A 26,077-nucleotide genomic window follows, 5' to 3' on the forward strand; every position below is an offset into this window, starting at 1 on the left:
GCCACAGTGGGTGCTTCTTCTCGCATTACCCCCCCAGTACGCTATGGTGGGGCTCCTGAGAAGTGTCGTGGTTTCTTAAACCAAATTAGTATCCATTTTGAATTGCAACCTCGCTCTTATCCTACAGATAGGGCAAAGGTAGGATTTATTATCACCCTACTTATTGAGAAAGCTCTGAGATGGGCCAACCCATTATGGGAGAACGATAACCCATTAGTTTATAACTATAACGCCTTTGTAGCTGCTTTTAGAAGAACATTTGACCCTCCAGGTAGAAAGGTTAATGCAGCCAGATTACTGTTGCGTCTGAAACAGGAGAACCGAACACTGGTGGATTATGCACTAGAGTTCAGGTCTCTGGCGTCAGAGGTCAAGTGGAATGAGCAGGCGTATATGGATGTATTTTTGAATGGCTTATCTGAAGTAATCCTTGATGAGGTTGCTACCAGAGAACTCCCTGAGAATTTAGAGGATTTCATTTCATTCATCTCTCGTATAGATGAACGTTTAAGAGAGAGACAGAACACTCGAGAGAGGAACCGGAGACCTTCTTTTAGGTTAGCCCCCGCTTTTCCAACTCCTGACTCCACGGTATCTTTGCTCCCTGAACCTATGCAGATAGGGTATACCTGCCTCTCTGAGGAGGAAAGACAGTACAGGAGAAGAGAGGGTTTGTGTATGTATTGTGGAGCTAAGGGTCATTTACTCTCGAACTGTTCTAACCGCCCGGGAAACGCTCGCACCTAAGTCTCTCTAGAGGACAGGCCTTGGGTGTTTCTATTTTGTCCTCTACTCCTAATTATAAAGATCACAGGCTTCTGCTACCAGTTTCCTTAACTTGCGGGAGGGAAGTAGTAAGGGCTATGGCTTTGATAGATTCCGGTGCTGCTGAGAATTTTATCGACCAAGCCTTTGCTAGTAAAAACAATTTCCCATCCCAGCTAAGGGAGACACCCTTGGCCGTTGAGGCCATAGATGGTAGACCACTACTAGACCCTGTTATCTTTCGTGAGACCATACCCATTGATTTAAATGTTGGTATCCTACACGTGGAGAATTTATCTCTTCTGCTCATTTCGTCTCCTTCCGTTCCCATAGTTCTGGGGTACCCATGGTTGAAAGAACATAACCCTATTATTGATTGGGAGTTAGGGGAGATACTCTCGTGGGGCCAGGGCTGCCAGGATCGGTGTTTGTGCAAGGTTTCTCCATTAGCTAATATTAACTGTAACGGAGCTCCGTGTACTCCGACCGAGTACCCTCCGTTGATGGATGCTCCTAGCGCTCTCAGAGGACTCCAAGCACTGCAGACGACACCACAACCACCGCAGGCTCCACAACCGCCGTAGCTTAACTGGAGCCGCGCCGTCTTCCGTCCACCCTGGAATGAACCTTCAGCATTCAGGAACGTGTGGGGAAGATCTCTCCTCCTGGAGAGCGTATCTGGAACAAGCTCTTAAAAGAGCTAAGTGATTAAGAGCTCAGGGGAATATGCAGAGCATAGCAATCCCCAGTGTGATATAGCAGTTCCCTCCAATAACGAGACACGGCTACGTATTGAGGGTCAGAAGAGGTCTGAGGACTGGAACACCCAGCCTGCTTTTTATTAGGATCAGGTACATACAGGACACTCCCAGGGGGAGGATGAAATTGACCAATCACATGCATGGTAACACCCCCACGTCTCCTCCCCTCAGATAAACACATAACCCAATTAAAACATACATTATTTTACCCAAGTTCTGGATGTACCCCAAAAACAGGGGGTACAGCTTTAAATCTGGTATCCCCAAATAGCCCTTGTTCAGGGGAACAGTCTGTCCAAAAATCAGCCCATTCGGATGGATGGTTCGGGAGATACAGGGCTCCAAAGTTTTGACCGACCGCACAGACCAACTAGCCGAAAATAGTTCCATGAGTTTTGGCCTTGCGGTCGGTCTCCGTTCGCACGGTAAAATAGACGAAATTCTTGCCATCCATTCGCATCTTTGTGGTCGCTAGAATCCCCATACTAAGTTAAGTATAACTACCGAACGGCCGGTCGTTCGGTAGTTTCCGTGCGTAGTTCTGGATGTCTGGAGGTCTTAGCGGTATTCGCCTGTTTGTGCTTCCGATTTCAGTTCCATGCGTTCACAGGCAAACACCGCTGTTCGCACGCAAGATGGCCGCGAACACGTGGAAAAGTCCCGAAATGGCGGCCACCTATTCAGAGCACAAAGAATTCGCATGAAATCATACGAACGGCTGTATTCTCCAGTAATGGTATTCTCATGCAATATATTCGCCTAAATCCCCTGGCTGTTAGGTTATATTAGTAGTCCGAACCTACAGCATAGATAAAGGGTAAAAGACAGTCTAATACAAGTCCATATGCCTGAATACAGGGTTTACAGTGCAATATAGTCCAGGACCATAGTCGCAGGGGAGGAGGCAGGCAAGCAGGCCTCTCCAGGACAAAGTGGCGAAGGGCACTTCGTCACATTAACATACAGGAGAATCCTACTCAGTCCACAGAAAGACAAATACCAGACCTTTACCTAGACTTAAGGGCAGTGTTTGACAAGAAGAATGCCGATTCCTTGCCGCCACACAGGTCATTTGACTGTAAAATTAAGCTTCTACCCGGGACTATGCCTCCGAGGGGCCATGTATATCCTTTGTCTGTTCAGGAAAACTCGGTTCTAGAGGAGTATATTCAGGAGAATTTAGAAAAGGGATTCATCAGGAGGTCTTCTTCTCCGGCCGGGGCGGGGTTCTTTTTCATTAAGAAGAAGGATGGCACGCTGAGACCTTGTATCGATTACCGAGGCTTGAATAAAATAACTGTCAGAAATGCCTATCCCATCCCACTGATTACCGAGTTATTTGATCGTCTTAAGGGCTCCAAAATCTTCACCAAGTTAGATCTCAGAGGGGCTTACAATTTGGTGAGAATCCAGCAAGGTCACGAGTGGATGACGGCATTTAATACCCGGTATGGCCATTACGAATACACTGTTATGCCATTTGGACTATGCAATGCTCCTGCAGTATTTCAAGAGTTGATTAATGAGGTACTTAGGGAGTTTCAGCATGATTGTGTTATTGTTTACCTGGACGACATACTAATACACTCTAAGGAGATTGAAACTCACCATAGACAGGTCAGAAAGGTGTTACACAAACTTCTGCAACATGGTCTATACTGCAAATTGGAGAAGTGCAGTTTTGATCAGTCTCAGGTAGACTTTTTTGGGTACGTGATTTCTGGGGAAGGTTTTAAAATGGATCCTGGTAAACTCCAATCTATTTTAGACTGGCCTTTGCCCAAAGGACTCAAGGCTATCCAAAGGTTTATTGGTTTTTCCAACTACTATAGGCGCTTCATTAAGGGTTACTCCTCTATCATTGCGCCTATTACCAATATGACCAAACCAGGGGCTGATACTAAGTTCTGGTCTGAGGAAGCTCTTGGTGCTTTTAAGACTCTCAAGGAACTTTTTGCCTCAGCTCCCATTCTAGTTCATCCTGATACGACTCTGCCTTTCTTGCTCGAGGTCGATGCTTCTGAGACAGGAGTTGGGGCTGTTCTGTCTCAAAGGTTAGGGGTGGATAAACCGTTACACCCTTGTGGTTTCTTCTCTAAAAAATTTTCTGGGCCTGAGAGCAGATATGACATCGGGGAGAGGGAACTGTTAGTGGTCATTAAGGCTTTAAAGGAGTGGAGACATTTACTGGAAGGGACACTACACCCTGTTTCTATCCTAACGGATCATAAGAACTTGTCTTATATTGGGGAGGCTAAGCGCTTGTCCGCCAGGCAGGCTCGCTGGGCTTTGTTCCTCACTCACTTTAATTATGTACTTACGTATAGACCTGGTTCTAAGAACTCTAAAGCCGATGCTTTGTCTCGTCAATATGAACCATCCACTATAACTGAACCACTTCTGTCCTCCATAGTTCCTAAGGGGAATATCATCGCGAACACGAATCTCAGGATTCACTCTCCATTGCTTTCTGAGATCATGAAGTTTCAGCATTTGGCACCCAAACAGACTCCTGGGGATCGACACTTCGTTCCTGCCGCTCTCCAACTGGAGGTGCTACGCTGTCTCCATAACAGCAAGGTGGCTGGGCATCCTGGCATCCGCAAGACTTATGCGCTGGTCTCTAAAGATTTTTGGTGGCCTGACTTACGCAAGGATATTAAAGAATTCATCGGGGCATGTGAAGTTTGTACCAAGACCAAGCTACCCCATTCGCTTCCATGCGGATTTCTGCACCCTTTAGAGGTTCCTGAAAAGCCTTGGTCCTGCCTGGCAATGGACTTCATTGTTGATTTGCCTATCTCTAAAAAGCAGACTGTCATCCTCACTGTGGTAGACAGATTTACTAAAATGGCTCACTTCATTCCCTTACCTAAACTCCCATCTTCGCCCGAATTAGCGGAGATATTCGCCAGGGAGATTTTCCGTTTGCATGGGATACCTTCCCAAATTGTCTCTGACAGAGGCTCCCAACTCGACAAATCCTTCTGCACAATTCTACGCTGGTTAAAAAACACGCTGACAAACGTAGAAGGGCAGCACCGGTGTTTGTTCCAGGCGATAGAGTATGGTTAAGTACTAGAAACATTCGGTTAAAAGTGCCGTCCATGAAGTTTGCTCCTCGATATATTGGACCTTACAGGGTACTGTCTCAAATTAACCCAGTTGCGTATCGTTTAGCGTTGCCTAATGCCTTACGCATTCCTAATTCATTTCATGTTTCCTTGCTAAAACCATTAATATGTAACAGGTTCTCCTCCACGATCGCCCCTCCCCGCTCAGTTCAGGTGGAGGGTCAGGAGGAGTATGAGGTCAATTCCATCGTTGATTCTCGAATCTCCCGGGGGAAACTGCAATATCTGGTCGATTGGAAGGGTTATGGTCCTGAGGAGAGAAGTTGGGTACCTCAGGAGGAGGTGCATGCTCCCCGTCTCCGCAGGGCGTTTCACTCTCGATTCCCTTCTCGCCCTGGTGTATTCCGCCCGGTGGGCGTATCTGAGAGGGGGGGTACTGTCAGGGTACCTGTGGTCTCTACCTCCAAAAGAGGTAGAGACTTAGCTGTTCCTCCATCCAGACGGCCTGATGGCTCCCTTCCCCACGGTCTATCCGGTCATGCAAGGCCGGCCGCGAGGGAGTGACTGCCTTTTACAGCATCTAGGCAGGAAGTTGTCATCAGGACACTCCTCCGGAACGACCTGTCACTCAATTGCTGCAGGACCAATCAGGACGCCTCGGAGGCGTGGTTACTGCTCTGAACAGGGTATTTAACAGAGCTTCTTTCATTAGCTCATTGCCCTGTCGTGGTTCTAGCTTGTTCTAGTCACTCAGTGCTTGTGTATTCTATTATCCCTTTTGGTTTTGACCCGGCTTGTTTACCTTACTCTGCTTATCTCTGTTACCCTTGATTCGGCTTGTCTCTCGCTTACCTGTCTTCTGTTACCCTCGACCTCGGCTTGTCTTTGACCATTCTATACTGTACTACTTACGTTAGTCCGGCCATTCTAAGGTCCGGTATACGTATCTGGCTACTGTTTGTACTCTGCGTGTTGGATCCCTGTCCCGATCCTGACAGCATAATAACGTTTCGTATAACTCCTGTCCTACAGAAAGCACACAATTTGGAGCTTGTTAATCCTCATGTAACCTTGTTACCGCATAATTATCTTATAGCTTAATAAGTATGCTTATTTGGATATCATTACTATACCTGGTATTTTTTTCTTTGGTACTGTACACATCACACTAATGGCATTACTAGAACCAATTCCTCTGGATTGGCAATACATAAATAAAACATACGGTATATATTTTTGTGATTTGACGGACCCAGCATGTTTTTACTTGACATATGCACCGTCGTTATTCGGCAGGTGCTATTTTAGTTTACCTTAAATAAAACACTGACACCGAATTTATCTGTTGGATTATAACGTCCACAGCTTTATTAATTATTAAATATATAAATAAATAAATTAACAATTTAGGGTCATTGTCCAGCTAACATTATATTACTATCCCCCCGCACAATACCCCTGACAATGACCCTATCTTTTGAACAATAATTAACATTCACTTAACATATAACCAGTAACACACGGCCTACCAGAGAGGCCCCACAACCATCTGTTAACTGTAGGGGTGTACCCAGACACCCCTACCCCCTAGGTTCGTAGCCACCGAAGAGCTTGAACCTACCAACACTCTAATCCATCTGGCCTACTCCAGCCTAGGCCTTGGCCTGTCCATTCCCAATTCCATCTAACTCCTGGCTTTAACACGCCCTGTTCCCGCCGCTGTGACCAAACGGGATCAAAACTCAACTATAGGGAGGGTGGGACAAGTGACAGGTCAGTGCAATTCAGATTAACTGGCTCCTCACTTAAGATGGCCGCCTATTTACACTACCTGACTCCTCCCCTACTTAGCCCCTCCCTAAACATCCCATAACTTTCCACCTGCCTACTTCCTGGCCTTGTCAAGGCCCACTCCCCTGTTTCACTGTTCCATGGGCTTCATGACATATGCACCGTCGTTATTCGGCAGGTGCTATTTTAGTTTACCTTAAATAAAACACTGACACCGAATTTATCTGTTGGATTATAACGTCCACAGCTTTATTAATTATTAAATATATAAATAAATAAATTAACAATTTAGGGTCATTGTCCAGCTAACATTATATTACTATCCCCCCGCACAATACCCCTGACAATGACCCTATCTTTTGAACAATAATTAACATTCACTTAACATATAACCAGTAACACACGGCCTACCAGAGAGGCCCCACAACCATCTGTTAACTGTAGGGGTGTACCCAGACACCCCTACCCCCTAGGTTCGTAGCCACCGAAGAGCTTGAACCTACCAACACTCTAATCCATCTGGCCTACTCCAGCCTAGGCCTTGGCCTGTCCATTCCCAATTCCATCTAACTCCTGGCTTTAACACGCCCTGTTCCGCCATAGCACATGACTTGATCCCTTAAGGACATGTGCGCCCCCCACCACCCTGAAACAGGGCCAAGCTAATCCCTTCCTGAAAGCCTAGATTGAGCAAGTCACAACCCACGTCTGACAAGTGTACCCCGTCTCTCCTAAAATAGCCCGGCAGCATGTCCTCCAGTTCCCTATGCCGAACTACAATGCCCCCCACTCGCCGCACAAAACTCGCCATCGCCCTGTTAACCTTACCCCTGCATCGAGCCACTGCAGCTGGATCCCTGGCGTGCCGCCACGTGAAACGGGGGACCATTTCCGACCACACCACCACCACGCCAGGGACCAGGTCCAACAGCCGATCAACGTCTCTCTTCATCCGTCTAACCAACTCCCTTTGCGGAATCAGACCCAAATCGTTCCCACCCCCGTGCAATAAAACTATGTCTGGTGCAGACCCTCCTGCCAACCTGCTAAACAACGTACTACTGAGGCTTTGCCAGCTAAACCCCCTAAAGCCAAACCAAGAAATCGACACATCTCCTTGATTAAAACCCAGCTGTGCTCCACTTCTCCGAACAGCAGCCCTCTTCTGAGCCCAATAGACATACGAGTGGCCCCAGATCCATACTCTCCATCCTGCAAAGAAAAACACGTTAATACCAAACAGATGGATTACACTTCCATCACAGCATAACACTGCCCTGCTCACACCAGCCTATCTGGTCCCTCTTGTTTGCGCTTACCAACTCCCCGATCCGAAAAGCCCCGAAAAAGGCCCACACAAATGCCACCGTGAACAACGACACCTCGAATGTGGAGCTGCAAATGCCCGGTAGAACCCCCACCAGCTCCCGCAACAAGTCAAAGGACACTGGTCTACGCGTGTCTACCGTTTTCTTCCCCCTCTTGAATCCCTTCACCGCCTGCCGGACCATGAAGTGTTTGGTATCATCAACCCAGCCATTGAACTTAAACAGGAAAGCCAAGGCAGAGAGATGTCTATCCACCATGGCAGGCGACGCCTGAGCCGCGAACAATCGACAGAGCAACCACAAAAGTGCATCCAAGCGTTGCCCCTCCGTAGGGGCGCTACTCACCTGGGCTACCGTCTCGTCCCACAGTTTCCAAACCTTTACGTAGGATGCCCACGTGCTCGGCGCCAGTGACCTCCTCACACAGTCTCCAAGCAGGCCGTCCCGAGTTGCCACATCACACCCGGGCACTCCTGACCCTGTGCCAGCGCGTCCGGCGCAGCCTCCCGAAAGCGTTCCCACTGAGAACGAGACAGTGAGTCAGCCACCACGTTCTGGAGCCCCGGGATGTGCCTAGCCCTGAACACTATGTTGAATGACATACAACTAAGCACTAATTGTCGAAGCAGGCGTACTACCGGGGGCGACGAGGCGGTCAAGCTATTGATCGCTTGCACTACCGCCATGTTATCGGAGTAGAATACCACCTTTTTGTCAGCCAACTCCGTACCCCAGAGTACCACCGCTACAACGATGGGAAACAACTCCAAGAACGCCAAGTTCTTAATCAGAGGACTCACCTTCCACGGTTCCGGCCACGCCTCCGCGCACCACTTACCTGCCAAGTAGGCCCCAAAACCAATACTGCCGGAAGCGTCTGTAAACAACTTCATCGCGGCCGACGACACCGACGGTTCCCGAAAGAACACTGTCCCGTTAAAGGTGCCCAAAAACTGTTCCCAAACCCCCAAATCGTCCTTCATCTCGGCCGACACCCGAATGTAGTGCGACGGCCGCCGCACCCCACTTGTTGCTTGCGCCAACCTCCGGCAAAATATCCTCCCCATGGGGATCACCCTGCACGCAAAATTGAGGCTCCCCACGAGGGACTGGAGCCCCCGCAAGGTCACCTTCCTCGCCCCCTTTACCACGTCCACTAGCTGTCGCAGATGCCGCAGCTTATCCCTAGGCAGCCTGCATTCCCCGAGCTCCGAATCAATTTCGAGACCCAAGAAGCTAAGGCACGTGGTGGGGCCCACCGTCTTGTCCCCCGCCAACGGCACCCCAAAGGTATGCGCCACCCGCTGAAAAACCCTCAGTACCTGAGCACACCGCTCAGAGTCCCGCGGGCCGACACACAGAAAATCGTCCAAGTAGTGCACTACAGCACCCCCCGCCGATTCCGTGCGCACCACCCATTCCAAGAAGGTACTAAACCTCTCGAAGTAAGCACAAGAGATGGAACAACCCATAGGCAGACACAAGTCCACGAAGATTGCACCCTCAAAGTGGCACCCCAACAGGTGGTGACAGTCCGGGTGTATGGGCAGCAGCCGAAAAGCCGCCTCCACGTCCACCTTGGCCATCAGCGCCCCACGCCCCGCTCTCCTAACCAGCTCGACGGCTTTGTCGAATGACGTGTAGGAGACCGAGCATAGGTCGGCGTCGATGTCATCATTCACCGAAGACCCTTTCGGGTGCGATAAATGATGAATCAGACGGAACTTTCCCTCTTCCTTCTTGGGGACCACCCCCAACGGTGACAACCTCAGATTCGCCAAGGGCGGAGCCGGAAATGGCCCCGCCATCCTCCCAGCTTGCACCTCCTTGGCCAATTTCTCCCGCACTACCCCCGGGTGTTCCCTGACCGACCTGAGGTTCTCACAAGGTGCCCCCGGCCCCGTGGCTTTGAAGGGAATTTTGAAACCCTCGGCAAAGCCCGCCCGAAGGAATTCTGCCACGGCTTGATCAGCGTATTGCCTTAGCCAAGGCAACATCGCGCCTACCTTCACTGGTGACACCCCCAGCGGGAGCTGTGGGAGCGGCCACTCCCGTTGCTCCTCCCCCTGCGGCCGACTTACCTTTCTTGAAGCACCTGTTGACCCCGTGGTTCCCGCCGCACCCTGAGCATTCATGCCGGAATCTACAAGCGGATCCCCACTTACACTGTCCTTCATTGAAGGCCCAGCAGGTACCTTTCTTTTGACCTGCCGCCACCGCCCCCCCGGGAGCGGTGCCGGCATTCCCTGGAAAGGGCGCATTCTTTTGCGCCATCATTAACCGCATCCAAAGCGGCAGGTCCATTTGGTCCCAGCGCATGGAAGGGTTGGCCGCCAGTCGCTGACGGAACTGCTCATCATACCTCCACCATGCCAACCCCCCATAGGTGCGGTATGCGTCCCCGATTCCGTCCAAGTAACAAAACAACTGAGAGCAGCACTCCGGCCGCTTCTCCCCAATAACACTGGCCAAAATGCAAAAAGCTCGCAGCCAGTTGCCGAAGGTCTTCGGTATCTTGCGATACCTCCGCCTTTTCTCCTCCTCTTCCTTCTTGGCGTCCTTCTTGTCCTCCTCTTTTAAATCTAAGAATTCCTCCAGGGGAAGAAGGGAAAATATTTCCACGAATTCCCCTTTCGCAATCTTCTCCTTCACCTCCCCTTTTAAATGGCAACCTAACGGCCCCGCGAAGGACACATGTACATTCTGACGCGCTGCTTCCGTAATGTCCCCACCCGTCACGTCGAGTACCCCGTCCCCCACCGATGATCCGTCAGGCTTATCAGTGGGCCGCGTTTCCTCCCTATTACCACCTGTCACTCCTGAGGATACCCCCACCAACCCCGACCCACTGCCTTCACCTGCTGACCAAACCCTATCGAACCTAAGCGGCTCCCTATCCTCTGACCATGAATCTATGAATGACTTCAAACAATGTATGAATGTCCCCGGGTGTGGTGTAGAGGAAGACTCACCGCTGATGCCCCTGGCCGCCGCAGGCCGCGGGGTTGCTGTCCCTCCATCCGCCATTTCTGACACTGGAGCTCCCAATAGTCGCCGACTCCTGCCCGCCTGGTCCCGCCTCGGAACCGCTGGTGAGATACTCCGCGACCTGTAAGGAGAAGACATCCTGGGTAGTCTGCCCGAGTAGCTCCCTACCCGCCCTTCCTCCCTACGCTCTTCTCCGACTGCCCTGGATCCTCTCCACTGCTCCTTCCGACCTCCCTTGCTGGGCGCTCCCCGCCGCTGCTCCCTGAAGCTCCTCTCTGAAGATCTCGATGCACTGTGCCTTCTGCTCCGCCTCCCTTCCTCTGACCTGGACCTCCTTCTCCTCTCCCTGACGCTGAACCTGGACTCGCTGCGGCCTAGCCGTGAATGGCTCCTGTCCCTGCTTTCCCGTCCTCCCGACCAGCTCCTGTCACTGCTGCACCTGGCGCTGCTGCTGCGCCGCTGGCCGCCCTGGCCCTTTACTGCCGCATCCCTGTCACTGGGCCGTACCTGAGGGCAGCCGGATGGGCCCCCCCGCTCTATACTGCCACCCCTTGCTCCCCGGTATCGTGCTGAAACCACAGGCTCTCCCACAGCCGCTGCGCCTGGCCCTCCACCGGCCGCCCCGTCTGACTCCGCCATAACCCCTAAGGATAAGCCGCCTGTCGCCTTCCTAGCTCCAGAAACCCTCTGAGCTGCTCAACCCGCTCCGCTGTCCTCTCCTCCTGTTCTACTGAGCTCAGTCCTGGCCCTCCCTCCGGCCGCCCCTTCGGATCCCTTGCTGGCCTGGTCTCCCCGCAATGCCTGGCGGACCGCTGGTGCTGTGGTAACCCGACTAGCATTCCCCCTTTGCCCCTCAGTGATACCGCTGGAGGTTGACTCACCGGGACGCTCAGTCCGTTGCCCACTGGCCGCGTGGGTGAAGCCATCCGCAGCCGCATGGTCCGCTGGTGTTGCAGCATTCCCGCTTCCTGCTGTCCCGCCGGCCGCCATTACGCGGGGCGCCTTCTGACCTCGTGGCCTCCGTTTTGCGCCCGCAGTCGCCTGCCCGGCGGGTCCGCCCGAAGGCGCCTGCCGCATTCCCTCCTCCGCTGCTGTACTCGGTCCGGCCTCCGACCCGCCGACCGCTGAAGGGCTCCTCCGCCGCCGGGCCGCAGGGGCCTCCCCCGGGCTCAACCTCTGCGGCGGCCTGGTCCTCCGCGCCGACCTCCTCTCCGGTCCCTCCGCGTGGGTGGCAGCCGCCCCGATCTGTTCATGCAGCCACACCAGCCCTCTATCACGAACCGCCGCCCGAACTCCGTCCAGAATCTCCTCTAGGGACGCCATTACCTGCAGAGGGAGAAAAAGAAAAAGAACTCCGCCGACCAGCCACAAGTGACAGGTCAGTGCAATTCAGATTAACTGGCTCCTCACTTAAGATGGCCGCCTATTTACACTACCTGACTCCTCCCCTACTTAGCCCCTCCCTAAACATCCCATAACTTTCCACCTGCCTACTTCCTGGCCTTGTCAAGGCCCACTCCCCTGTTTCACTGTTCCATGGGCTTCAGAACTTTCAATATTTAAAATTGTATGGCCAATGGTTAGTGTCATTGCTATATTTGTCTCCTTGTAAACAGACAAGTGTTGTATTTGGATGAAGCCATCTCAATAGCCTGTTTGGCTGCAGTAAAGAGAGGCAGATAATCTGGTTTGGTAAAAACTACAATAAGAATAATCTGGGAGCCACTGGTTAAAGGTCACATTGAGAAGTCATACAGCTCAATTTATCGAACACATCTCAATTCAGAAAACAGCAGAAATTATGGGGCACATGTAAATTCATTATAAATGGATTTGTCCAAAAAGGGTCAATACTATGTTTTTGATTTATATTCTGTTTTTCGCATAGTAACACTTTTACAAATGTAACCTTGTGTACTTTTGTTACAGTTTTTTATTTTCATTTTATTTTTTTATAGAAAAACTGGAGTTTAAACACTGAGACGTGGTGACATGACTTACAAAATTCAAATCCATAAAGCAGTATTTGGGAAAAAATAGTTCTGCTGAATTGGACATTTTATACTTGTTGCTTATTTTAGTCTAAATTTTGCAAGGTAGTTCCCAAGTCACCTCATCTTCCTATCTAGTGAATATTTTTATTTATGTGTAATTACGTAAATTCATGATTCAGTATTTAAAGTGAAGAAAGTATTAATTTTTTTTTAGAGAAAAAAATTATAAAAAAGAGAAGCCAATTGATGGGTTTATTTATAGATCTCTCCGTCTTTTGTTTCTAAGTAAAGGAAGTGGCACTTTGTCACTGTGAGCTGCTGCAAACTAAAATATTGGCAGACTCCCAGATTCGAAACGATGGGAATCCCAATACAATCCATCTATCATCTTAAAGGGACACTATAGTCACCTGAACAACATTAGCTTAATGAAGCAGTTTTGGTGTATAGAACATGCCCCTGCAGCCTCACTGCTCAATCCTCTGCCATTTAGGAGTTAAATCCCTTTGTTTATGAACCCTAGTCACACCTCCCTGCATGTGACTTGCACAGGCTTCTATAAACACTTCCTGTAAAGAGAGCCCTATTTAGGCTTTTTTTATTGCAAGTTCTTTTTAGTTAAGATTTTCTTATCCCCTGCTATATTGATAGCTTGCTAGACCCTGCAAGAACCTCCTGTATGTGATTAAAGTTCAATTTAGAGATTGAGATAAAATTATTTAAGGTAAATTACATCTGTTTGAAAGTGAAACCAGTTTTTTTTTTTTTTCATGCAGGCTCTGTCAATCATAGCCAGGGGAGGTGTGGCTAGGGCTGTATAAACAGAAACAAAGTGATTTAACTCCTAAATGACAGCGAATTGAGCAGTGAAATTGCAGGGGAATGATCTATACACTAAAACTGCTTTATTTAGCTAAAGTAATTTAGGTGACTATAGTGTTCCTTTAGGTGAGTATGAGAATGTCATACATTAACTTTTTCTTTTTTTCTTTTTTAATTATTTTATCTCGCCTTTTATCATAGCTATCTGCAAAGAAAAGCAAAGCAATAATTTTTACAAATGTATGTAGATGTATATGTATGTGTGCATTTTAAAAACAGAACAGTCTATACAGTGTAGCTGCATCCCTTACATAGCCATTAGAAATATGAGTATTTTAATGCATTATTATGAATGCTGTTTTTACATTATTTATTGAAGTAAAATAAAGACATTTACAGAATATAGGTTCAAGCAGAATACACAGAGAGGATACAGAATAACAGTTATATGCAAGTGAACACATAAGGTATGATAATAATGTGGAAAAAGAGGAAAAAGGGGGGAAAAAGATGTAATCAATATAACTGTTAACAAACAGCATTACAGAGGCTCCAGACTAGGACAAGCCTGACTGTCAATTGTCTTCAATCCGGAGGGGGCTGAGAACCATGCTAAATGGCTGCATGAAACAACAGCTCCAACAATTTTCCAACTTTTAAGCGTATAAAAGCAAAACCTGAACCTACCTGACGACCAGAAGCTGCGGTCTTACACACCAGGGAGCACTGGCTCAGAGGAGAGGCTTGCAATAATTGTTTTAGTCACTCGGGGAGATATTCGTCATCCTCACTGGATGAGGCCTACTCAGGCGGTGAGTGGGGTGGACGGCCGCTGCCCCGCTATCCTGCCCAACGGTATCATGGTGGACTCCCACAGCCTCTGGGTCAGTAAGGGTGACACCAGCCCACACCATGTGGCCCCTAACACAACAGAGATCCTGAAGCCCCAATGTAATGCCATACCACTGCTCAGACCACAAGTCTCATCTACAATGGCGGCAAGCGCGAAATCTGCCAGCTTACACCCAGGAGACTGCCACCTTCCACTCCTTGAGGGATACAAGCCCTACAAAACCTAGGTGGGCGCTACCTACATGTCTATGGCAGACTGATTGGCAGGAACACAGTAATATGGTTGGTATTTGCCGGTCCAGAGCTGCCACAGTGCCTGGACCCACACGAGGCGAAGAGGATGGAGTAGCTGCAAGCCGGTGAGCGTGGCACAGAACCAGCCAATGCTAGCCAGATCTCCACCCTCGGGCCTGTCCAGGCAGCTAGCACACGATGCACGACATTGCTCCCACTCCTGGATCTAGCCCGCAGCACCTCCAAGACAGCACCACAACACTTGACTACAGCCGGATCGCAGCAGGATGGCAACTCTCGTCTTTCCTGCCTTCATCCTCTATAATACTGACTTTACGTGGGAATGCCTTAAAATAATATCACCAGCCTTAATATATGTGCAATACCTGCCTTTCAACTCTACCAGGGGCATTAATATTTAACCAACTACTGTGGGGGGAGTCACGGGGGGGGGTTCGCACACCGTATGCTCATATGTATGATTTCTTTTGCTACTTGCAAATGTTTGTGGCAAACGTACATGGGAAGTAACGTTTCTCACATATATTATGGTTGCACTTTATTATATAAGGAAATTGAGACAAGGTGTAGTAAATATTCAATAATAAAATAAAATAAAATGGGCAGCTACATACATCCACAAGCATCTGAGAGTGAGTGTAAGCTCATAAATCAAAATAAGTATGCGCGCTCAAAATAATAACAATAGAAAATTAGTATAAATTTATTGAGATATAACTCATATATAAAAAATTAAATCATGTAAAACCTAAATGAAAGCATGACCACACTGATGTAGTAAAACATTTTATTATAAACTGTGTGTGCTAATATTTAGAGTTCCCTACTTTATTTTATGTTTAACATCCACTGAGAAATGCCAAAATAATATTCTCAAACTTGGTGGGAAATCCCCTAAAAATGCAACGTAGATGTAATCGAAGACCACAGAATCCAGTTTTATTGTGCAATACATTATAAAAATAGTTATATTTGTCATGAGCAATATTGTAAACCCAACCTATTCTTCTACGCGATCAAAAATATAATATTTAGCCAAATGTCAAAAAATGCATACATTATTTAAAATTCTTCTATATATAAAACTCACATAGCTGCAAAGAGACATGTGGCCATCAAGTTCAGCCTTTCTCACATCTGTTTTTGCTGTTGATCCAAGAGAAGGCAAAGAAAAAAAAAACAACAGTTTAAAGCACTTCCAATTTTGCAACAAACAAGTAAAAAAATATTTCTTGACTCCAGAATGGCAGTCAGATTTATCCTTGGATCAATAAACTATTATTCCACAATTAAAAATTATATCCCTGAATATTATGTTTTTGTAAGTATGCATCCAGTTGCTGTTTAAACATCTGCACAGACTTCTTCAGACAAGAATCCACACCCTTATTGTTCTTGCTGTACAAAAAAAAAATTCCTTTGCCTTAGACTAAATCTCCTTTCTTCCAGTCTATGTTTGGTTGATGTTTGTTGTGAAACTGCATTTTTTATTAATACATTAGATTCATAATAGTGATGTCCCGAACGGTTCGCTGGCGAATAGTTCCTGGCGAACATAGCTTGTTCGCGTTCGCCACGGATGACGAACATATGCGATGTTTGGTCCGCCCCCTATTCGTCATCATTGAGTAAACTTTGACCCTGTACCTCACAGTCAGCAGACACATTCCAGCCAATAGAAGTAAAAAAAAAATAGGTTAGCGCTAATAATATAATTTGTAGGCTGCGGCCTTACAGAGGGTAACCCTCTTACCCCCTGAGATAAGAATATACAATAGGAAGAGAGAAAGGCTGCACCAAAATTAAAACAAAATAGAAAAATAAGAAATATATATAAACAAATAAACAATAAAAATTAGTCCCAATATATATCAGAGAATAAAAATGTCTGTTCCACAGGTTCCACTGGTAGAGTGTATCCTCTGTCTGTGGTTCTTCAAATCGTCTCGTGATATGGAAGACACAAAGGGAAAGGACCAATCGTGCAGAGTGTTTAAAATGAGTAGTGGTAGAATAATAGAATGTATTACACTCACATTTTCATGAGCTATGACCAGCTCAGGGGTAACAGGTGTTCAGCAGAATAATCCCTGCTTGTAGGATATTTCAAATGCTTGTCCTTTTGAGTATGATGGTATCCAACTCTCAGGAAAAGGGAAAAAATAGGAACAGCAAATAGTGCTCTCTATTGATATAATGAATAATAGAAATGAGAAGGAAATATACTCACAAATGGACTGCAGATCTCACCGCACTTGAAAGATAGCGTGGGCGGTATAATCCCCACCTCAGGATATATAAAATGCCAGGAAAGAAAATAGTAAAAAATGTAGTATGTGTAAAAATAATAAAATAAAAATGTATGAGTGGCACAATAATATAGCCAAACTAAATTTATTGTTAAAATACACAATAAAAACCATTAACGCGTTTCACCACTGGGGTTTTATCAAAATGGAATAACATTAACACCTGGCAAGAATAGAATATATATAGGGACACTGGTGCTTTAAAAATGGCGCCAAGAAAATCACATTAATGAGCATTGGCCAATCAGAATTAAGCATAGTACACATAGTTAAAAGAACTTTTAGTAAGATAAAACAGAGATTATAATAAATAAAATAAAAGTATATCATGTCACAATCATATTGTATTATATACAGATCAAAAACGAGGCCTCCAACACAAGTTATACTTTGTTAAAAATGTACATAGCGTGTCACGCTATTTAGTAGATAAACCCCAAATTAATACATGCATGCATTTTTTTTCTGCATGTAGTCATTGGACATTGGAGGTATATTTTAAAAAGTTTGCAGTTCTTTCGCCCCCAAAATTTTGCCTCTGATTTTGAATCACAAGCACAAGCAAGGAGTGGGGGCTTTAAGGAAAAAAATGGTAGAAGCCTTAGATCCGGGGAGGACAGGTACAACTGAATCCTGTAAACGCTCAGTGTAATCAATTTATAAAAGTGTGGAATTCTTTGAGAAACGTTATAACTAAACTGTTATTGTAAAGCTATGCTTTATATGTGCAGAGTGTTTTTCGTTTGGTTTTTAATTACAGCATATTACAATACTCCTGATATTTATAATAATCGTTACAGTTTGTGATGTCTTAAGTAATTACGCAAAAGTGCCATAAAATGCCCAAATAAAAGGACGGAATTAACGCAAGAGGAGTCCTGGTTTACAGAAATTTCATATGAGTAACTTGCAATACTTTTATCTTGGGGTTTCTTCAAAGATTATCCTTAGTTTTCCAACTAAACTAAAAAATATAAAATTTGCTTTCGTTATTATAATACGAGATTTGAATAGAGCATATGTGAACGTAAAGGTCCCAGATTAGCACACTGTGTTGTCTTTGTTAATTGGACACCCACCTTTGTATCATGAAAGGTCAATTTAAATCTCCATTAGATTTTAATTAAGCTTTCATCATATGCAATTCATGTCCTAAAGGACGTGCGCTTTGTATTCTGATTACTTGAGTGATAAATGACCTGATGCTTGGAGATTTGGTTAAGTTATGCAATACATCAGGGGATATAAAATCAGGAGCAGCACACAGACTTCCTGTATGATGGATGTGTATAATACCATAATAGCTTCTTATGGAATCTGTTTAGGCTCATCCTTCATAAATGTAAAAAGCACATGGTGTAAACCAATTCCTTAAAAGTATCTGTTCTGTCTCCATGTTGCTCATTGTAGTTGTAAAATTGTAGTCGTATCTATTGGTATAATCTATACAGGTATTACACACAATGCACAATGCACAAAATCACTTTCCCTCATCTCGAGATCTACAGGGATGTTGCCCTGGGGACTGAATTGGGCTGAATCCTTAAAGGGGTCCTAAACAGAACATCTAATTTGGGCACTCTACAGATTAAGGAACAGCACACACATCAAAATACATTTTTACATTTTATAAGGCGACTTACTTTAGTCTCTACTAATTTGGGCTCTCTGTCATTGGTGGCCCTGAATCTCCTAACAGTAATGGTGAAAGAGAAATAACCCCTCGAATTACATAATTTGTAACAGTGCTACTATAATTCAATCTATTTGGAATTTATTAAATACCCCAGAGTGTGGGCGTATTGTTGTGAGTGCAGGATTGTAATTTAATAGGTACAGGATTGCAGTTAATGCTGTAGGGTCAAAACAGCATGGTATGGGCAAGGTCAGATTTTATTGTAGGTACCTAGCTATGGGCACATGTCCACTAGTAGGGGAGCTAAGTATTAGGAGCCATAGGCGTTTTCCTCTGTAGTTCAGTCAGCCTCCTATGCTCAAAAACAATGATGCAGGACCAGCTATAGAGAGTGTAAAACTAAGTGCTGTTCCAGCACCTCCAGTGTCTGTGTGTGAGACTGGACAGGAAGTGGAAGGGTTTACTTCCCATCTGCCACTAACAGTCTCTCACACAGGAAATGCCTTGCAGTAGGATTAGGGACAGCACTGAGTAATGCACACAGTATAACAAATGCTGGAGCTCTGCTATTAATCATAGGAAGATGACTGAAGTACCAAAGACATAGGATGATGAGTACTTTGCAAATAACTCTTTAAACGCCACATGTATTCCTGACTCTATAGTGTTAAAACACTATTTAGGTGGCCATCCTGCCCTTCTCCCTCTTAAATAGAATAAAAACGCATCTTTATTCTATCGATGTGTGGGTCTGTCAGCCCTGCCCTGCCCCCGCCTCCTTGGCTGAGATCATTAGAATTGACAATCTCATCCAATCCAATGCTTATCCTTAGGAAGATCCCATAGGAAAGCATTGGATTAGCTGAGATAGTCAATTCTGCCAAGGAGGCAGGAGGGGGGGGGGGAGGGGGCAAGGCATCAATGAATCAATGCATATCTATGGGGAAAGTTCAGCATTTCCACGCAGAGCCTGAAGATGCTGAACGTCAGTGCTGCACAGGAAGCACCTCTAGTGGCCGTCTAAGTGACTGCCGCTGGAGGCGTCTCTAGGCAGCAGTGTAAATACTGAAATGGGACAGACAGAGACAGGCTTTAGACACCAGAACACCTGCATTAAGCCGTAGTTGTTCAGGTGACTATAGTGTCCCTTTAACAAATGTTTCCGTGTCCTTTTTAGGGGAGGGGCAGTGAGTGTCTTAGAATCATGTACAGAGAGCACAAAACAAACAATTTTATTTTCCCATATTTTTCTCCTTGATATGGGGAGTTTAATGATAGGGGTTGTTTGGTGGTTTCTATGGCAACCAAGTGTTGTGGAGGCACCTCCCCTTTGTTGATCCCGTGCTGGTATTTTTTCTGACGTCATTTTTCCCGACTGAGGCAGACATCTTGTTTTATGCTCTCTGCGCATGATTAACGCTTAGGCCGAAACATTCTATATTTGGCTTTGATCATAGATACCAGTAAAAACTATGTTTATTTGCACAACTCTGTGAAGCCCATGGATTTTGGTAGGTATGCTGTTAATAGAGCAGGTGCTGAGTTTATAAGATAATATTACACTCTGAATCCAATGGTTTGGTGTCATAATGTGATTTATAGAATGTTGTGGTTTTGGTATGGATATAGGCAAAAGAACAGGTTCTGGCTGTCATTTTAATTTACCCGTGGGTTGAAGTCCTTAGTTTTTTGTCTACCTGGTAAAAGCAGCCAGAGGACCTCTTTATGCTTATTGTTGGATTTATAAATCATATTGAACAGATGGATCACGGATACAATCCCCAAACTTGCAGTATTTAACCTTCACCCACAGCAATACTTCCACAAACTGCATGTATAGTGCCATTAGAAGTAACTAATTACAAACTAAGTATTGTGTAGCTAACAATGAATTTATGCCAGACAGGGGGCATTCCAGGACTTCACTTGAAGCTGCAGCCTGGGTCAGCCGCCGAGCCCCCTAACTATGTTGTATGCTTTGCTCGTAGACTGTCATAAGCTACGTGCTCCCTACCCCTGAATTAATAACTGTGCAAGTCAGAATGACTAGACCGATCAGCTGATCCTGCCAATTCTGGCTTATCATCACGCAGCCAAAGGCCTTTAGTTGGCAGAGAATCATGGGAGTTGTAGTTTTGCTGCTGAAAATCTACATGCCAGCTACAAATGATAATTGTTAATGGGGCTTTGGATATATATTAACTGCATTTAATATATGTACAAAAAAATGGTTATTTTTCAGCAACTCATTCGATTTTGTTTTGAGGAAGTGTGCTTTGTTATCAGCATCGAAATTCTGTCAAACTTAAATTTTTTTCTTTTGTTTTTCCAACTCTGTCCCTAGACAGACAGCCAAAAATAATTCCTCTAAAATTTGACAGTGACAGAACACGGAGAGGAAACTGACCAAGCATCTAACTAATAGACTGATGCAGAGATATTTTTTCTCATGACCCTTTTTCGTTATGCCAAGATATAAGAAAATATCTGTGTTTATTTTTTTAATAAGATGAATCATGAGAAAAATCCCAACATTTAAAAAGTGCACTGTAAGTTTAAGACCCTTTTAAGATTCAATATGTGTAATTATAGATATTCCAATATTACTTATGTGTTGCTAATGAAAACAAATTGCAGACAACTGCTTTTTTTAGATTAGTGCATTTCATGAATATGTCCATTTGGATGGGAGATTACTTCATTTCAGTTGGGTCTTGGGAACCTCATCATACAAGAAAAGGTATATGTAACACACGTGCACCCCAGTGGGTAAACAAATATAAAATAAAATTTACCCCAAATAAGATTGTAAGAAGATCCCTTCAGTCGTCTAATTCAGTATATAAACAAATGCAATCTATAAAACAATATAAAAAAAAGATGGTGTAGGATGTTTGAAACACCATAAAGTGCGCGAATATATAATGCACTCACAGGATGGGATTAAATTGCAGACAGAAAAAGGTTTCTTTAGAATTCAATGAAGGTCAATATCTTCTTTTTAAACCTTAAATATAGAGGAGAGACACAAAGGACATAGTGCACCAATCTAACAGATGACAAGATAATTTATTCAAATTTCCACTCACAAGATACGAAGTAAAATGCCAGCATATCACAAATCTCAGAGAAGTTCAGCTCCAAAGGCAACCTCCTGGATGAGCAGATTGGATGCAGCAATCAAAATAAATTTAAATAAAAATTATAATAAAAAACATGAAAATAAACAAATAATAACAATAAACAATAAAATAATAATAAAAGCCTTGGTCTCTCCGCCCGACGCGTTTCGTCCTGAATAAGGACTTCCTCAGGGAAAAAATAAGGTGTACTGTATCCTCTCCTTCGTCTGCTTTTTAAATGATGAGATGGTAGATTCCCGCCATAACGGACGCCAATCGTGTCGGATCTCCGACATCTGTGTTCACTCATGAGCAATTTCCGAGTTCCAAGCCTTGTTTTCAAATTTGCGGTGAGAAAGTTCCGGCATTATATGGAATGCACGTTTGCGTTCCACAGACATAAAAGATCGAAAGTCCCAATCCATAGAGAAAAAAAAAAAAAAAAGAAAAAAAAAATCCTCATGGGAACCTCATGTATATAAAATCCTTTTTTTTTGTCCGTGTGTGAAAATATTAGTGACTACATCATTTCAGTGGAATGTTTGCTGTCTGCCGCCTTTTAATGCCATAGTTGTGCAAAAAAGCAGCATTTGTAGAAAAAGTATGTAAACTCATTTGCATAAAGTTGGCAACTTGCTGGTACTTTACTTATGGGTGTGTGGTATACGTGCCAATGTCTCGTCATTCTTTGGTGCACATGGTTTTGGATGAGAGCAGAATATTAGTTGGCCTCTTAACTGTAAATTCTCAAAACACAGCTAAGTGTAAAGGATGACATGATTGGGACTGGAGAGCATATTCCAGATCTATCCTGGTTAGTAGGGAGTCATCTGAATGCCATACAGTGCCCTCTATACCAGAGCCCAGTAAAGTGGGGACTGGGACAATAAGGATGTCAGGCCTTAAGCCTCCCGATGTCTCCTCATGCTTCCGGGTTTGACGGAGCTTAGCCACACCCCCATTGACGCGGTCTGCTATTTAATGCGACCGCACCAGCTGATAGACGCTGGATTATTGAAACGCGTACCGCAACTAACTCACCGGCTCACATACCTCGCTGAGACGACCGCATGATACTGGATCGGACTGGAGGATTATTCAAGTCCCCAACATCTCTCCTCATCACCGACAAGTGCCTGCACTCTCTGCAACCATACACTGAAGCACCCGCCTCAGAGGAGAGCTGGGGACACAAACCCTATACATCTGGAAGCTAAGTATCTTACAGTCTCTGAGATAAGAGCTAACAATGCTAAAGCTTTATTTTTGCATACTAAAGTCTGCTATCAAGTTGTCCAGCAAGCCTGTTACAGCTTTCCTCAAATCAAGTATTATTCAAGTTCAGCTGTACCTGTCTTGCTACAGATAGTCTTATTTCTTCATACTAAAATCTGCTAGCAAGAAGTCCAGCAAGCCTGTTACAGCTTTCCTCAAATCAAGTATTATTCAAGTTCAGCTGTACCTGTCTTGCTACAGATAGTCCTATTTCTTCATACTAAAGTCTGCTATCAAGTTGTCCAGCAAGCCTGTTACAGCTTTCCTCAAATCAAGTATTATTCAAGTTCAGCTGTACCTGTCTTGCTACAGATAATCTTAATTCTTCATACTAAAGTCTGCTATCAAGTTGTCCAGCAAGCCTGTTACAGCATCCCTCAAGACAAGTAATATCTAAGTTCTGCTGCACCTGTCTTGCTACTGAGAATACCAAAGTATACGATCTCTATAATTGAACTGTTACCAAGAATAACGGACTCTAATTGATTCTGAACCTTGTCATTGCAAACTGAAGCAAACCGTTTATTATTTAAAGAAACAGTACCTGTAATTCTGGAACTGAAGTCTCAGTTCCATCTAAGTGTCTTAATAAAATATCAAAGTCCTAAGAAATCTGCAGTTGTGTTCCACATCATTTACTGTGAACGTGACAGAATAATCCAGCCTTTGTAATGGAACCAGCAGATTTCGATTCTAAAGTATTGTTGCTGAATCAACGAGTCGATTCACTTAACCAAGGTGTGCAAGACCTGCAGGTTACAAATGAAAGAATTCTCACTTATGCCAGAGATTTACAAACACATACTCCTCATACTGTTCTGCACTCAACTAGCGATCCTGCTGTATGTAACCCTGAAAAATTCTATGGTGATCGTTCCAAATATAGGGAGTTTTTTAATTCCTGCAAATTATTGATTGCCTTAAAACCTAGATCTTATCCCACAGAAATATCTAAGGTTTTTTCAGTTATCTCATTTCTGAGAGGTGAACCTATGTCCTGGGCCCACTCCTTTTTGGACAATGATGACCACATCTTAGATTCACTGGAGGAATTCTTTAAAGCCATGTCTCTTCTCTATGAAGATCCATACAAACAAAATAATGCTGAATTAACAATTAGAACCTTGCTGCAAAAACATAGACCCGTTGAAGATTATATCGCTGAATTTAAAAGATGGGCAGTAGAAACGCAATGGAATGACATCGCATTGCGCAACCAGTTTCGGATCGGCTTATCTGAAGCTGTAAAGGATGAACTATCCAGAATAGAACTCCCTACTACTTTGAACGCTCTGATTCATCTATCGATCAGCATTGACAGAAGGCTTAGAGAAAGAAAGGCCGAAAAGGCTCTCTCAACTTCAATTGGGAAAAAATCATTTCATCCCCCAAAGCCTTCTGACTCATCCTTACCAACCGAACCTATGGAAATAGGGGTAATAAGAAGCCCCCTCACTTCTGAAGAGAAAAATCGACGACGTATATTAAACCTCTGCATGTATTGTGCCTCTCAAGTTCATTTGGTCTCTGATTGCCCCTTATTGAAACGGATAAAGGGCAGTAGGCAGACTCATGCTTATTCCATCCTAAGTGCACTCCCCTCTACAGCAAATACTCAAATGTCCCCTATCATTCTCATATTACAGTGGGACAATGAAAGAATTATGACCAAGGCTGTCATCGATTCCGGTGCAAATGGAGTGTTCATCGACTCAGCCTTTGTAACAAAGAATAAAATTCCTTGTATTCGTAAAAGAACTTCTGTTCCTGTTAGAGTGATTGACGGGTCCCTCATCTCATCGGGACCAATACTTCATGAAACCATCCCTCTAAAAGTAACCACCAATCATACTCATACTGAATTTCTTACATTTAATGTTCTTCCATCACCACTTTATCCAGTTATAATAGGGATCAATTGGTTAAGAAACCACAACCCTCAAATTTCTTGGTCCCCTTTTTCTCTCACCTTTAACTCTGACTATTGTAAGAAAACATGCTTACAACATATTCCAAGCTTTCAGACTACTAAAGAACCAGCTATACCCTCTTGTTATTCGGACACCGAACTGGAACCTCCTCCTCATACAGTCGTTGGGACTCTATCTTCCCTTCTCGACGACATAAAAGGACTCAGTAAAGATACTCTTAATCTTCCTACATCAGTTAAACTATCAAAGAAAGATGGTCTCTACTATTTCAAGGACCGAATTTACGTACCTCCTGCTTTCAGAAATCAAGTGCTCAATTTTATCCATGATTCTACCCTGGCAGATCATCCAGGTATAAAAAAGACCCTTGAATTGTCCAAGAGATATTATTGGTGGCCTCATCAAGACAAAACCGTTGAATCATATGTTAAAACTTGTTCAATTTGCCAAAGATCCAAACATGGACATCAGCACCTAAGTAGTCAATTATTGAACCTACCGATTCTCGGAAAACCTTGGCAATCCATTTCTATGCACTTCTTGGTGGATCTTCCCCCTTCTCAACAGCATACCACCATTCTAGTTGTAGTGGACCGCTTCACGAAAATGTCCCATTTTATCCCTTTAAAGAAGTTACCCTCATCCTCTGAACTTTCAAAATTATTTCTTGACAATATTGTAAAACTTCATGGACTGCCTGACGAAATCATTTCAGACCGAGGGACTCAGTTTACCTCCAAATTCTGGAACGCCTTATGTGCGTCTCTCCATATCCAACGTAAACTGTCATCCGCATATCTTCCCCAAACTGAGGGACAAACTGAAAGAGTCAACCAATGCTTAGAGCAATATCTACGATGTTATTGTTCTCACTTACAAGATGATTGGATAACCTGGTTGCCCATGTCAGAATTCGTATACAACAACTCCTATCATACTAATAGCAAAATGACTCAATTTTTCTCCAACTATGGATTTCATCCCTCCTTGTTTCCTGCTCCGACAAGTCTTTCGTCTAACTCCTCGGTTTCGAATCAAATCACTCACATGTCATCTTTATTCAAATTTCTACATGAACTTTTGGAATTTGCATCATCCTCTCAAAGAAAACATTTTGATATTAAAGAAAGATCATCCCCCGATTATGGGATTGGGGATCTTGTCTGGCTTTCCT

This window comes from Pelobates fuscus, chromosome 2 (genome assembly GCF_036172605.1).
Source record: "Pelobates fuscus isolate aPelFus1 chromosome 2, aPelFus1.pri, whole genome shotgun sequence".
Lineage (NCBI taxonomy): Eukaryota > Metazoa > Chordata > Amphibia > Anura > Pelobatidae > Pelobates > Pelobates fuscus.